Source organism: Anastrepha ludens, chromosome 3 (genome assembly GCF_028408465.1).
Source record: "Anastrepha ludens isolate Willacy chromosome 3, idAnaLude1.1, whole genome shotgun sequence".
Taxonomy (NCBI): domain Eukaryota; kingdom Metazoa; phylum Arthropoda; class Insecta; order Diptera; family Tephritidae; genus Anastrepha; species Anastrepha ludens.
The window spans coordinates 701,177-716,086 of NC_071499.1; the positions used below are offsets into that span (position 1 = coordinate 701,177).

General features: G+C 34.3%; 1 protein-coding gene across 4 annotated transcripts in view; it reads left to right on the top strand.

Moving 5' to 3' along the window:
• Positions 1-2,074: 2,074 nt before the first annotated feature.
• Positions 2,075-14,910, top strand: part of LOC128856795 (uncharacterized) — a 29,507-nt gene continuing 16,671 nt past the window's right edge. The window contains exon 1 of one of the 4 annotated variants that reach the window (XM_054092136.1): positions 2,075-2,491. The gene's annotated coding sequence lies outside the window, so the exon portion shown is untranslated. The other 3 variants (XM_054092133.1, XM_054092137.1, XM_054092134.1) reach the window with 3 other exon arrangements.

The following is a 14,910-nucleotide window of genomic DNA, read 5'->3' on the forward strand; positions in this document are numbered from 1 at the left end:
AAAATTTTTCCGGTGTTTTTTTTTTGCTAAGTTCTTAATTTACGTCAGTGATAGTTTCTAACAAATGTTTTTTTGAATTCGCTCTTCAAATTTTGGTGATTCTGTATCCTCATGTGTTTCTCTTCTATTGCTCAAATGCACCTTAAATTCCTTATGTCTATCGTAAGTCATTCATCATAGTGCAATTGATTGCCTATATTTGTCACAACGTTCCCTTCGGAGCATACTTCCGCTTGTTTGGGATAATTATCCATCTAATGCTCCTATTGCTTGACTTTTTTGGCAGGGCAGCTTTTTGAACCTTTTGAACTCACTTATTTAGATCTTGAAATTATTCTATGTGCATAACTAATTTTAAGTTAGATACTTTGTGCTGTTTGTAGCCGAATGGGTTGGTGCGTGAGTGCCATTCGGAAATTAAAGAGAACGTAGGTTTAAATCTCAGTGAAACACCAAAATGAAGAAAAAGTTTTTTCTAGTAGCGGTCGCCCCTCAGCAGGCAATGGCAAAGCTTCGAGTGTATTTTTGCCATGAAAAAGCTCCTCATAAAAAAGATCTACCATTCGGAGTCGGCTTGAAACTGTACCATATGTCCCTCCATTTGTGTTACAACATCAATTTTGCACGCTATATTTATAAAGCGTAGAAAAGATCACAAAAAGAAAAATAATTTGGAGTAATGTTAGGGCAAACAAAAGATGCATAAGGAATAGCTAATTTAATTTCGCAATTGACTACTAGTAAAAAACAGTTGGAGGAAATTCGTAAACGACGTAATTCGACGTTTACTGAGGTTTCAAAAAATTATGGCAGCAAATACGCATTCGATATTAAATTTTATAATAAGTAATAAGTAATAAGAGGACACACCTTTATGGACAAACGCTTTTTTTCTGTTATATGAATGCATAGTTAATAATACCTAACAAACGTTTTATTAGAATTATGTCTACAAACCTGTTTTCTTTGCCGGCATCCATTTTATTTAGTTTTTACTTTGACGTTTTTCCTTACATGCATAAAATAATAGCTTATTACACAGAAAATACAGGGTTTAATGTCAAAAAGTATGGTAATAATCTAGGATTATTTTATATTCCCAGATTTTGGGGGAGAATCTCGCTTTTTAATTACGGATTGGAAAAGTAGATGATCTACTTATATGTGAACGTGCTATTGGGTTGTTCGAATGTAAACAAACAAATAAGATAACAACAAAGAAGCACGGTACTTTGACATTCCAACCAGTAAATCGCAAAACAAACTGCTATAGCGAGTTCACCTTGTGTGGATTCGCCTTGTTTCATTGTAAGAGCGGTAGAAAAGAAGCCTGCTGCTGATATCGTCAAAGAGAAGTAGCAATACAATTATTAAGAGAGCGCACGCGCCTTTGTGGTAATTCACAGTTTATTATATCTTCCAGTTCTTCAAATTTCTTTGCTTTAAACGTTTATATGAAAGTAAATATACAATAATAATTTTTCCTAGAGTGAATTTTTTACTTTTTCTTAAAGAATTTTAAAGATATCTTTGCATCTAGATGAGTTCTTGATGAATTCGATTAGGTATGTGTATAGAAATAATTATGTGAATATAAAGTAATCCTTTTTTCTTAAAGCGAATTTTGTATTTATTTTTAAAGTATTTAAGGGGCTTCTTATTTAAAACTCTTTAAAACATTCCGCCAAGTTGCGCAGCTTCACGTTAAAATTTTGATGTTTGCAATTTTTGCAGCAACACCGAAAATATCATAAACTATGCAATAAAGCATTTGTGAAAAAAGATATAAAATATTGTCTTATATGAAGTAACACTTTACTGTAGTTAAGGAATTTAAAAGCTTGGTTTTGAATTTTCCTTAATCCAATAGATATATGAAAATTAATATTATGGCAACATTTTGTTTGCAAACAGCTACATACATGCTTACGCACACATGTATATAAATTGGTACATATCTTTTCCGGTGCTCTTAATCCATCAAATAATCGTATATGTATAAATATACACATACATAAGTGTAGCTGCGCTTGAGATAATTGTGCAACGTTTTGATTTCGTTGTGGTTCCAATTTTGCAGGGGTTCATTGGTCATAGTCGTAATTTAGATACTTTCGTGGGCCTTTGGTTTTATTATGGCATTTTTGTACTAAAAGCACATCTTGCCAGCACATATATATATGTATGTATACATATGTATAAGTATAGGCGTGCATATCGCTGAAAAGTGACGTACAAGTTAAAGTACTCACACCAACAAGTATTGATGAAAACGCAGCACATACAACACATCCATGTCGCAGTTCAGTTCGCCACATAATCGAGTTCGAGAGAGCCTCTAAAAACAACAAACGTAATAACTAGAAACGGGCTTCCAGTTAGTCAGGCAGAGGCAGATAGACATAACAGTGCCGCGCGCATACATACAATTTTGTGAATCGGTAAAGAGAAATTTTTTAGTATTTGATAAAACAGAAACCAGCAAATATATGTAAATACTCGTGATAATTGAATTGCGAACGAGTCATCGTCATAATTTTTAATCACACGTCATCTTTGTTCTTTCATTAAAACAAATATACATAATCGGGATAAAAAGAAGACTTGAAGGGTCTAAGTGTAACAGTTTATGTGCTATGTGAAAAGGGGGAATTTTGTAAATTTTCATTAGAATAATACTCGTACCTATGATATTTCTTTTTTTGTTTTTCCTTTCGTATGCTTTCATACATATATAATATGCAATTGGGCGTGAGTGTGCGTACGTGTATGCGTGCGATTTGTATCTATGTTACAGAGACGTGGATCAAAACAACAAATTAACTGCAAAATATACATAAGAATTATACGTATATTTTTAGGCCATCTTGGTGTTTTTTGTTTCGTGGCTATCGACTTTGCAAGTAGAGGGCAAACAAAGACAATCAGTATTACCGCAAACACATCTCTACGCTGTCAATATACATATACAAGTTTATAGAAAAACACTGTAAAACGCAACAAAAGCAACAGTCGCCACATTAACGACAACAATAACGAAAAAACAACACGTGAACACGTACACAAGCAAATTCAAGCAACAACAGAATGAGTGTATGTGTTGCATATGTATATATATATATACATATATTTCGTTACTTTTTGATCGCTCTTTCTAAGTTCCCGTGGACCGAGAGCAAAATAGAGTCAAGTTTTTGTATAATCGAAAACAAGAAACGAAAATCAACACCACAGTGCACACCATACTACAAAAATAAAAGTTAAATGGAAAGAAATGAAAAAAAAAATGCAAAAACATACGGGAATAAAAAGGGAATTGTAGTGGAACGGTAACCTCTTCTGCATATGTGACACTTGCATATGTTTAGTAGTAAGAAGCAGAAAGGGTGGTTAAAGTTTGAACAAAATACATATTTTCAACCACTGTCAGCCCAGAGAGTCAGACACCCAGACAAGCCACGAGAAGCAGAAAAATAACAAAGAGTAATGCAAAATATCATGGCAGCAGCACACGTCCCAATAAGAATTTTTCTTTTGGCAAGTTACACTAGGAAAAATAAAATAAAGGGTCTTTCATTAGACGCGCCTAGATGTTGTTTTAAAGCAAACAATGTAACATTTTTATATTCTTAGAGGTTTTACTACAAACTATACTATTCGAAATACAGCTCTTAACAATTATATGTGAAAAATTACATCCTTTAAATGTCTACCATGAAGGTTGTTCTCAACAGAACGTCTAGTTTTTGGTCTGCCAGTCCTTTTTCTATCCTCGACTGAACAAGTTTTTTGAAATTTTTCACCATCGTTTTTATTGTCGACTCATTCGGACGATTACTTCCACCATCAAAAACACATCATTTTGAAAGACCCTTTATAAAGCTGCATTGAACCTTCAATATGTACTTAAATACTTACGCATACGTGTACATATACAGGCACATATTGCAGAAAGCGGGTGCAATGAAATAAGGATTGGGAGCGATAAAAACAATTACGCTGAGCTATGAAGTCAGGACCAATACTATGTGGAAATGCCGGTATATGTATATTAGGGTGGTCCAAAAATGCATGGGAAAAAATTTATATTAAAATTTTTATGCTGCCGCCCCCCATAATGGTAAAGAATGAAAAATAAAAAGACCCGTATTTTTTTTTTTTTTAATCAGACCATATTTAATGGTGCCGCCGGGGCTTTGAAATATCCCATGTATTTTGCATGGGAAAAAAAGGCTGGAGTTTAGAACAGTGCCGATCTTGGAATTTCTGGCAAACTATAATGTTTTTTTTTAATGAAACTTGGTGGAGATGTTAGTGAGGTGTTAAGGAACACTCTTTATAACTTTAAATTAATCGGGAAATAATAATTTTTTAATTATTTACATTCAAAATGCCCTTGGGAACATCAGTTTAATTTGCCACATTACACTCTATATTTTTTAACATTTCACTATAAATCACCAAATATACACTCACACGCGTGTTTTTACCGATTTTTATGCTAATATTTTAATTATATCTATTAAAATTAAATGCAAATACATTTGCCTATGCAATCACATTCCAATTTTAAGCGCGAATAAGAAGAAGATTGGAATGCCAACAGTATGGTGTTGCCGGATGCCTGCAAATGAAAACAAAAAATAAGTTCTTAAGTTTAGTCTTAATCATGGGGGTCGGGGTTATTGTGCCTCCTTATTACATACACGCATATGACGTTTTAATTTTGGGTTCAATGGTTTTAACACAGAAAGGAGTTTTACGCAAAAATACTGTGGATTGCGTAGCCGGAGTTGGACTGATGAGGGTTATTTTTTTGAAGCGCGGCCGAAGGCCGCCCACGCAAAAAGGAGTTCTACGCAAAAATACTGTGGATTGCGTAGCCGGAGTTGGACTGATGAGGGTTATTTTTTTGAAGCGCGGCCGAAGGCCGCCCACGCGAAAAGGAGTTCTACGCAAAAATACTGTGGATTGCGTAGTCGGAGTTGGACTGATGAGGGTTATTTTTTTGAAGCGCGGCCGAAGGCCGCCCACGCGAAAAGGAGTTCTACGCAAAAATACTGTGGATTGCGTAGCCGGAGTTGGACTGATGAGGGTTATTTTTTTGAAGCGCGGCCGAAGGCCGCCCACGCGAAAAGGAGTTCTACGCAAAAATACTGTGGATTGCGTAGCCGGAGTTGGACTAATGAGGGTTATTTTTTTGAAGTGCGGCCGAAGGCCGCCCACGCGAAAAGGAGTTCTACGCAAAAATACTGTGGATTGCGTAGCCGGAGTTGGACTGATGAGGGTTATTTTTTTGAAGCGCGGCCGAAGGCCGCCTACGCGATAAAGAGTTCCACGCAAAAATACTGTGTTAATCAATTTAATTACTTTATTATTTTTTGTGATACGCTTAATATCATTGTTTTTAAGTTTAAATGAGTTGTATGTTTTTATTTTCAAATTCATTTCTCAACTTTAAATTACAGCAAAAAATACTGCAGTTTTACAATGAACCTTCCACTGAACATCCCTGCGTGCGAACTTCGTTTTCATTTCAGGTGTATGGCAACACCAACTTTTCGCTAAATTATAGAACTTTAACATTAAATTACTTAAAAACTATAAGCCTCCGGCAGGTTCTGTTTTCAGTTTTAAGATGAGGATACACCCCTCTATCACCCCCTTTTTACCGTTTTTTCCAAAGCGATCGGCACTATACTAAATTCTAGCCGAAAAAAATACTTTTTCGTAGATTTCATGTAAAAACCTGGAAAATGAATATATTTTAACCGGATACCTCAGTTTCTCTTCATAATTGGTCAGGGAATAACAACCAATCTCACAAAAAAATATCATAAAAGTAATATAAAATATTGTTTTTCGATTTTTTCTTAGATTTTCGTTTTATGGGGGCTTTTTGGGGTTCTATAAAAAATAGTTAATACAAAAAAAATTAATTATTTCATAATTGGGAGAGAAACTGAGTTATCCGGTTAAAATATATTCATTTTCCAGGTTTTTACATGAAATCTACGAAAAAGTATTTTTTCCCCATGCAAAATACATGGGATATTTCAAAGCCCCGGCGGCACCATTAAATATGGTCTGATTAAAAAAAAAAAAAAAATACGGGTCTTTTTATTTTTCATTCTTTACTATTTTGGGGGGCGGCAGCATACAAATTTTTTTTGGACCACCCTAATGTATATAAATATGTGCATTCGGGTGTTCTATATTTGAATATTCCCTACCTAGAATCTGTGAGGTGTTGAATTTAGAATTGGAGCCAAGGCAGAGTTACGTTAAAGTACATACTTATGGGATAGAGAAGAGCACCGAAAAACCTTTATATTACATGGCAATAAATTTTTACAAGGTCTGAAATAGTTCCCAGGTGGAAATTCAAATTAAGTTCTGCAGATTATAAAAAAAACCATTTTAGAATTAATTCGAACCGGAATCAAGTCGTATTGAAAATGCCGATGCGATAAAGGAAAGAGAAGCATCTTTAGACAGTTTTGTTTATATATTAAAAACAAGCAAGGATGTGCTAATTCGTATTCGAAAGTATGCGTGGGTTTTGTCCGATCTTAATATAGTATTGATGTCGGAAGCAGTACGTGTATTAAGTCTGGGCAAATTTTAAGAACTCGTTATCAAAATACACGCGTTTATACAAAAATGGTTGTGGCACTACCCATTTTCCAAAATTTGAATTTCATCGTATCCATTTTTCTAAGTTTATCATTTGTACCAAATTTGAGTAATTTTGCTCCCTTTTTTATTAAAAATTACCGTTATATGGGAAGCGGGTGTGGATATTCACCAATTTCTTCCATTTTCAAAGTATATGTTACTTATCTTTTTTCAAGGTAAGTGTCCTTTGTGGAGTTATTGTATTTAAAGCGTTGTATTAGCTTTTCCCCTCTTTCAGCAGTGTCGTTAACCGTCCTTCACACTTCTCATGAAACTTGGTAGTTTTTAAGGGATTTGACAAAGAGAAAGGTGAATGAAATAAAAAAAAATGTGTTAAGTGCACTTTGACCTCTTAAGGTCTCGTATTAACTTAGGTTAGTTGAATCAGTCTCCCAATAAGTCGAAGTTCAGATGGCAATGAAGTAACCAGGACGCAGGACGGTGGTTGCGTTAATTTTTTGTATATGGCCAACACAATCTCAGTTTTTTGCCGACCTCTGTTGTAAAGAAATATTGTCGCATTCCCTGTTACATCAGCAAACCAACTGATTCTTTCAAAATCGCTGAGTGCCGGTTGTTGTTGTAATAGTTTACTCCCACATTAATGTTTAAGGAATCCTGCTGGAGTGATAGCCCTTGGCCGGGTATATATATATTCGGATCATTCCGGTAGCATGGAACCGATTGGCGTTGGAACGAGAGCTCATCCACTCGCTAGTTCACAAAGCACAAAGCCAAACAGTATTTCAGCCGCTGAGTTGTCGTAATTGTAGAGTTTTCTTCAATCAGTCTCTTCTATTAAGGGGGAAGTCTACTGTGACAAGGGAAAAAACAGGCTTATTTTCCGGATTTTATTTCTAACAAAATATTGCTCGTACATAAAATCTATTTAAACTCTTATCTTTATTATATATTTAAGTTTTTGAAAAAAAAATTTTAAGTCAAAATATTCAAAATGGCCGCTGTGGCACTTCTGCAAGCGCAGGTCCGCTTTTCTTAGGTGCCTAAACGGTGTACATGAAATCTTACGTTTCGGTGATCTAAAACAAAAAAACAAAATATTGTTATCATATACATAGTATTGACTCTCGTCTGACGTAGGATTATGTCGATAAAAAATTTTGGCGTTGAAAAAAAAAATTCTTGAAATTTTTTTCTTTTTTTTTTTGCCTAAAATTGATGTTACTATTGTTTATAACAATTTAACAAATAACGATATCAAAAAAATCCTATGTCAGACGAGAGACACTATTACAGAGAATATATAATTAAATTTTTAAGCTGATTCATTTATCAGAACTCGAGATATCGTGTACACCGTATACAAAAACTTAGTTTCGAGAAAAATGCGTTTAAAGTTTCAGTTTTCAGCGTTTAAAGCTTTGGAGCGCTTCGGGAAAAGGTCGAAATTTCAACGAAGAAAAATTTAGCCAGCTGTAACACATATTGTACCTTATTTAAGAGGGTTCAAAGTATTTTTTAAGCTAATAAAAAAAAATCGATTTTTTGAAAAATTCACAGTAGACTTCCCCCTTAAGTCTCCTTTCTACAACCGTCTTTGCTTATATTAATGCTAATCCAATTTTTGCGTTTAGTTTACAGAAGTTGATTCTTTTGACACTCCCTTCTTAGTTCTGAAGTATCTAAACAAAGTTACGCTAATTGTTCTACTTTTATCTGTGTAATCTAGTATTTTTTTATTCTTTTTAGTGCGAAGCCGAAGACCTTCAAAACAATGCCACGGTCTTGTTTGCAGAAATTTACTCTCTCATTATTAAAGATCGGCCATCTTTATCCATGAATTATGCATAAATTTTACGCCGAATCGGCAGCCCTAATAGGGGTATTTATTTTTAGTTCACTGGACAGCAAATGCGAGCACCAGGAATGCGAATTGAAATTTCGTTAAGAGTGGACTTTTCCTTTAAATATTAGGCAGAATATGACAGGTTTTAAATAAATATCCCTAGGCTGTGTTTCACTTATAAGTGGAGAAAATCCGAAACCTCTTTCAAACTCTCCCTGTGTTTTTTCCGACTCATCCTGCATCCTTCCACAAGTTTAGACTGGTTTATTTTGTACGTAGTTAAATACGTTAACACGACTTTTCAAATATGACGAACATAACATGGCTGCATGTCATCTATGACATATTTTTAACTAGTTGCATTTCTATTACGTCCGCTCTGCTCGGATGTTCGGCTTTTGACAAAATAACTGGCATATCATTTTTATCAGAACTTTTATTCCTTAGTTAGACTGCATTTGCTTTTCTTTCTCGCTGTATCTGTTTTTTTTATCTTTCTTCGATCATCAAAGTTAGATTTGCAGTTCCATTGACAGTTTACACAAGAAGCTGTCGATATAATATAAAGTGAATGGATTTTTCAGCTCTAGGAGGCGAATTCGCACAAGATGGGTTCGCAGTATCCACTGTAATTTTTTTGCTTTATTGCTTTATTTGTCTGTTTACATCCATGTTGAAATTTTGACGTTCGAGCAAGCAAATTGCAAAAACAAAATACATGTAAATTTTGTTATTATCGAATTCATTTGTTGTTGTTGTTGTTGTAGCAGTTCACAAGGCCCTCATCTAACGAAAGGCCCAGGAAACCTGGTGTTTAGACAGGTTGGGTCTAGAGGGAGTGAGGTGTTCGATGAGTGGGTTTAAGAGAACGTGTTAAACCACGTTGTTTAGGTGGTGCTAAAATATCCAGACCCGGAATGACTCGAGTTTTTCCCGATCAAGGGCTGTCGCCCAGCAAACTAGCCCTGTCTAGTGCGCCGAATCTCGCCTCGAATCTCGAATTTGCCTTATTTCAGCTCAAACATGAATGACCGTATGACTTATGAACCATCATAATTATTAATTAGACTCAAAAATCGAGATCATCTATGTACTATATGTGAACATATTTTAACCTACATAAACCATAAATCATATCATTTTTGTTTTATAATATATTGATTTTGCTATTCACAAGATAAGTCTGAAGTGGCCACATTCAAAGCATTTCATATAAATCTTCATCTAAATTATTTAACGTAACACATGGGCTGAGAAGTCCCGGGCCTAACGAAGAAAAATGGCCAGTCAGTATCGCTGAGAGCCGGATATGTTGAATGTGGTGGATATGGGAGCAATTCGAAGTTCAATTCATGTAGTTTTGCCCTTCTTTTGATTGACTTCTGATACGGTGCGTTGTTTTGGTTTTGGTCAAGAGTGAGCAAACGCGGCCATCCACTTTGAACAGAGCATTCTCATAGTCAAATGCTTATGTAATATACTCCTACAACCAACACGTTCTTTTGATATCTTTGCTATGTCAGCTATCTTGTGCAACGTCACTTTTCGATCGATCAAAACGATTTTGTGGATTTTTTTGATGTTTTCTCGTGTTACCGCCTCATTTGAACGTCCACTGCGTCGTGCATCATTGGTGTCTCAACGACCACGTTTGAAGTCAGCAAACCATGGTTTTATAGTTCTTTTTGATGGAGCGGAGTCCCCATAACACTTTTCAAGCCATTGCTTCGCTTGAATGGTATATTTTCTCATCAAGAAATGCAATGATAGTACCCATATGTTATATGCAAGAATAGCTTATTTAGATTAAAATTGTAATACTTGACTAAGCTTTTTAATTAGTGTGCGTTGTAATGGCATAAACATTCCCCTAAATGTTTTCGTTCCGGTAACGTAGGACAGACTGTCGGAGGAAATATCCGTAATTTTTGCTGTTTTTCATGAATAGGATCAGCAGGCGCTTATCCTTACCTCATCGTTATTTATTATAGCAGACACCTGACAATTAATATCATATACAAAAATATCAGGTTAGAAAGTATTACAGTTTAACACTCTTAAGGGATTTTATCAAGGAACTTTGTTTATTTGCTGGTGTATATAAGGCATTTTAAGTGATAATAACACCACTTGGGGTATTTTACTAAATAGTATGCACAAACATCCATACAGGTGGATGTGTTTATGTATGAATGTATTGCTCGCACTGGAATTACACTATTTCTCCTTTAAACCGGATTTCTCAGGTTACATTATTTTAAATATTTCGACTAAGACCGGATTAAATTTTTTTAAATTATTGATCGATTATTTTTTATAGATTTAATTTTTTCATCAATTTGAGCTTAAATTCAATGCTGTTTTTCTAATAAATAAATAAAAAAACTAATTTCGGTTTTCTAAAGGCGTAATCTATCGGACTGTTAATAATGAAGATACAACTTACAAAAGCTCAAATAGATTTTTACCTAAAATTTCCTGGAAAACATCAGATTTGTTTTGATTAATTTTTATGTTTATCCTTTTTATTTTAACTAATTAAATGTGAACCCATAATTTTGTAATAAAAGAAACCCAATTGATTTTATTATAATTAAACTACTTTTTTTTAGAGATTTCCGTGATTTCATGCACATACTGTGACTTTTCTTACAACAAAATAAAAGCTTTACATTTTTCCGGTAGCATTTTATGGCGTATTTATACATATGTATATTTAAATATATAATTAATGAAATTCGTATGCATATTTTTCAAATGTGAAAGGCGAGTGATATACTATACCATCCCGGTTAAGGGCAATTTCTGCGCATGTGTTGTGAGATTCGTAAATAGGTATACCATGTGGAAAAAGCTGTAAAGTGTACTACACACATATGTAAATATGTATGTACTATTTCGCATGTAAAGGAAGAAAATAGACTTGTTTCTAGTTGGAGAGCTTCTCGTCAATTGGGAAGCATGACTTTTTGCAATCCTTCTTCAATCAATATATACAAGAACAAGAAAATTTAAAACAATTTGCAGTCAAATAAATTTTTTCAATTTTATGTACGTATATTTAAATCTAGTGCGTGTTTTAGTGGGTTTAGAAAATCGTAACGTACTAATGTTTGTGTTTGGTGGTCATTTAGTGTTTTACAATGATTAGCATTAGTGGATGTGTAGGTTTTGCCAACTGAAGTTCCCCGTACTGTTACATTGCTTTACGTCAGCAATGATATGCAGGATTAGTGCTGACCTGGTCTGGTTGGCCTTGTCAAAATGGAAATGGAACGAAACGAGATGTCTTCTCCAAAATAAGCTACCACTATGAATCAGCAACCCTGTCGTGTGCATAAGGAAAAGTACCGATTGGCCTCAGCATTTTTTTTATTTTCAGTTGCTTCCATACTAAGTACCGGCGTGTTTGTTCTTTTCACAATATGAGATGAAAATAAATGAGTGGTGCATGTGGTTTGAAATTGTTTATGATAACACCAGTTTTGGTATCATATAAAAATATGTACATTCATATGTATGTGTGATTGACTTTTTTGCATAAGAAGTGCGTAGTTTAATAGAGTATTGTTTTTAATTTCTTACATGCACAGGTGCGTACGTACTCGGATATATGTATATATAATTCAATGAGCTGCGTTTCATTTTGTAAAAGCATACATGTCGGAAACTACATATTTATAAAGGTTCATTGTTCCGCGATATATATTTCCATGTATACATATAGTGAGTATGTATTTATGGGTTGTGAATGCATATATGCATTGTATATACGAATCTTTTCACGTCATCCAAATTTGTACATTAACAGTTTTCACCTGCATTAACAATAATAATAATATTCTAGACTGACGCGTATGTTACTTAAGGGTTGACCTTTTTTCTCGATTTATTGTGCGCGTCTTAATGTTGCTTCCTCAATGGGATCCCTACAGCTTTTGCGCCCCCGCACAGCATACTATATAATTTTTTATAAACACCTCTTTATTGCAGAAATACACTCGGGGTATGCCACTTTGCGGCCAAAGCAGAATAATTTTGTATTTTTATTTTTTAAATTCGGTTTTGCTTGTGTTTCAACCGAAGTATTTAATATCATATTGAAAGTGTTGATTTTCAGGTGTTTTGAAACAAAACCTCTTGTGTAAGTGGACGAGTTTTTTGCTCTTTTTTTCTCTCAAGCTTAGTTCAATTTCATTCAATTTATGTTCATTGGGTTATTTTCATTATTTAATTGGTCAAAGATCAAGAGAAGCATTTTTATTTATTGACTAGCTATACCCGGCCACTCCTTGCAGTGGCTTAGTCTGGGTTATTATTATTATGTTGCGGATAGAGTATTGCAACTTCGGGATTTGTTGTGTCTCCTTCCAGGATTCAGATAAGGTCTTCTGATCATACTTTCGAGAAGAACTTTAGTATGGACTCTAAGTGCTTGGAATTCGACGTGCCGTTTATTATTAGATGGTTCTCCAGTATTCCTTTGGATTTGTGCATCATTGTAAGGTAAAGCTCAAGTATGCGTCTTAAAGTTTCGTTCTCTACTCCACACAATTTGCAGGATCTCAGCTTTTTCAGGCTTAGTGAAAACTCTTGTGACAATTCGCAAGTTGTGATACAAGCTCATGCAATATTTGAAGGTTTTTCGGTTGTAAGAGGAGAAAGATGCTCTGGAGTGCTTCAAACCTAGTTGGTTGTCTCGTTATAGTTCTCTATGAGCCTATACCTTGTTCTTTGTCAAGTTGGACAAAGGGTGCCCCAGTTGCAGAAGGACTCTGAGCTAATGTAATGCGATTTTGCTAGGAATTTCATTTCCTTCAATCCGAAGTTGATTGGTCATGCCAAGTGTGTTAAGCTTTCTAAGGCACTCCATCACCACTTAAGATTTTTATATTTCTAGCTTGAACGCTCTTAGCCTAAAAAGTTTGAATGCCACTTTTCGCAATCGAATTCTAATATTAAATTTGAAAATAATTGTATTACTTGGCGAATTTCTAAATATAAAACTGTTAAAAGCATTGTTGCATTCTATTTTACTTTTTAATTAATTTCTGCGTTTGTATTAGAAGGCAAATTTTTTTGTAAAAATGCTTCGTTTGAAAAATAAATTATTATTACGTAAAGTGAAAATGCTGTTCAAAAACTTTGCTGAATTAAGTTGCTCCTAAACTTGTCTTAATATCATATTTATTAATTAATACATATTTTTATATTTGTGCAACGTTATAAACAATAAGTCTGGATTAACACAGCAGCTTTCTTTTAATACTATAGGGTGGGCCATGTAAAATTTGCTTTTTGAATGGGCTATAAAAAAAAAACTAATCAATATTTTTTCAAACTTTTTTTTTTAATTTGAAGATTGAACATTGTCATTTATGAATGAAAAATAATATCGTTCAAATGACTGCCACGACTGGCTTTACAGTAGGCCATTCGATCAACCCAATTTTTAAGCACATTTTCGATTGTTTGGGCTCCAATTTCATGAATGGCAACTTCGATTTCGTGTTTTAAAGCATCAATCGTCTCTGGATGGTTCGCATAGCATTTGTCCTTAACGGCTCCCCACAAAAAAGAGTCCAACGGGCTTAAATCACAGCTCCGAGACGGCCAATTGATATCGGGATTTCGGCTGATTATTCGGCTGAAATTCGTATGGAAATTAACAAGACTTACGAAAAGTTAGCAGTATATTGAATTTAGATTTAGATTTCAATGCAGTGATACCAATCGCAATATTTTTATAGATATGCATGAAAAGCAAATTCTTATATTAAGGGGTTATACGCAGTTATGAAGCAAATAAAAGACGGGTTGTCAAGGATTTATCCTGAAGAAACTTCAGAATATTTTAATTTGAAAATTTTTGGCGGTTATAAAAGCTTCCTTCAAGAACGTAACAAAATTTTTTATTTATGAAAATGTTGATTATAGAGCGCGCTGCAGGCGATTTCTGGAACCTCCGAGACGATTTACGGTGTACATCGTAACTCAGGATTGGATTATCTGAAATCAAAAAACCAAACAAATTTTGTTAATATATTAGATTATCTAGTAATTAATCGTTCGGCTAATCAAAATATTGAATTTTCACAAAATGGCAGCTTTTAAAAGAAATGATTTCGATTTTTACGTTAAAATTTGGCCGTAAATTGATTATAAAATGGAAAATAAGTATCAGATTTACAAAAGGAACGATTAATTACTAGAAAATGTATCTTTAAAGATTGAGTTAAAACGGTTGACCGATCAAACAAGCCGTTTTCGAGATATCGTGTACACCGACTTGAAAAATGCCGTTTTGAAAAAAACACGTTTAAAGTTTCAATACCTACCTTAAAACGTGCCGAGGCATCTCTACATATTTAGGTATAACTCCGAAAGTATTGCGTAGATCTACTTCAAATTTCGTGCGTATACTT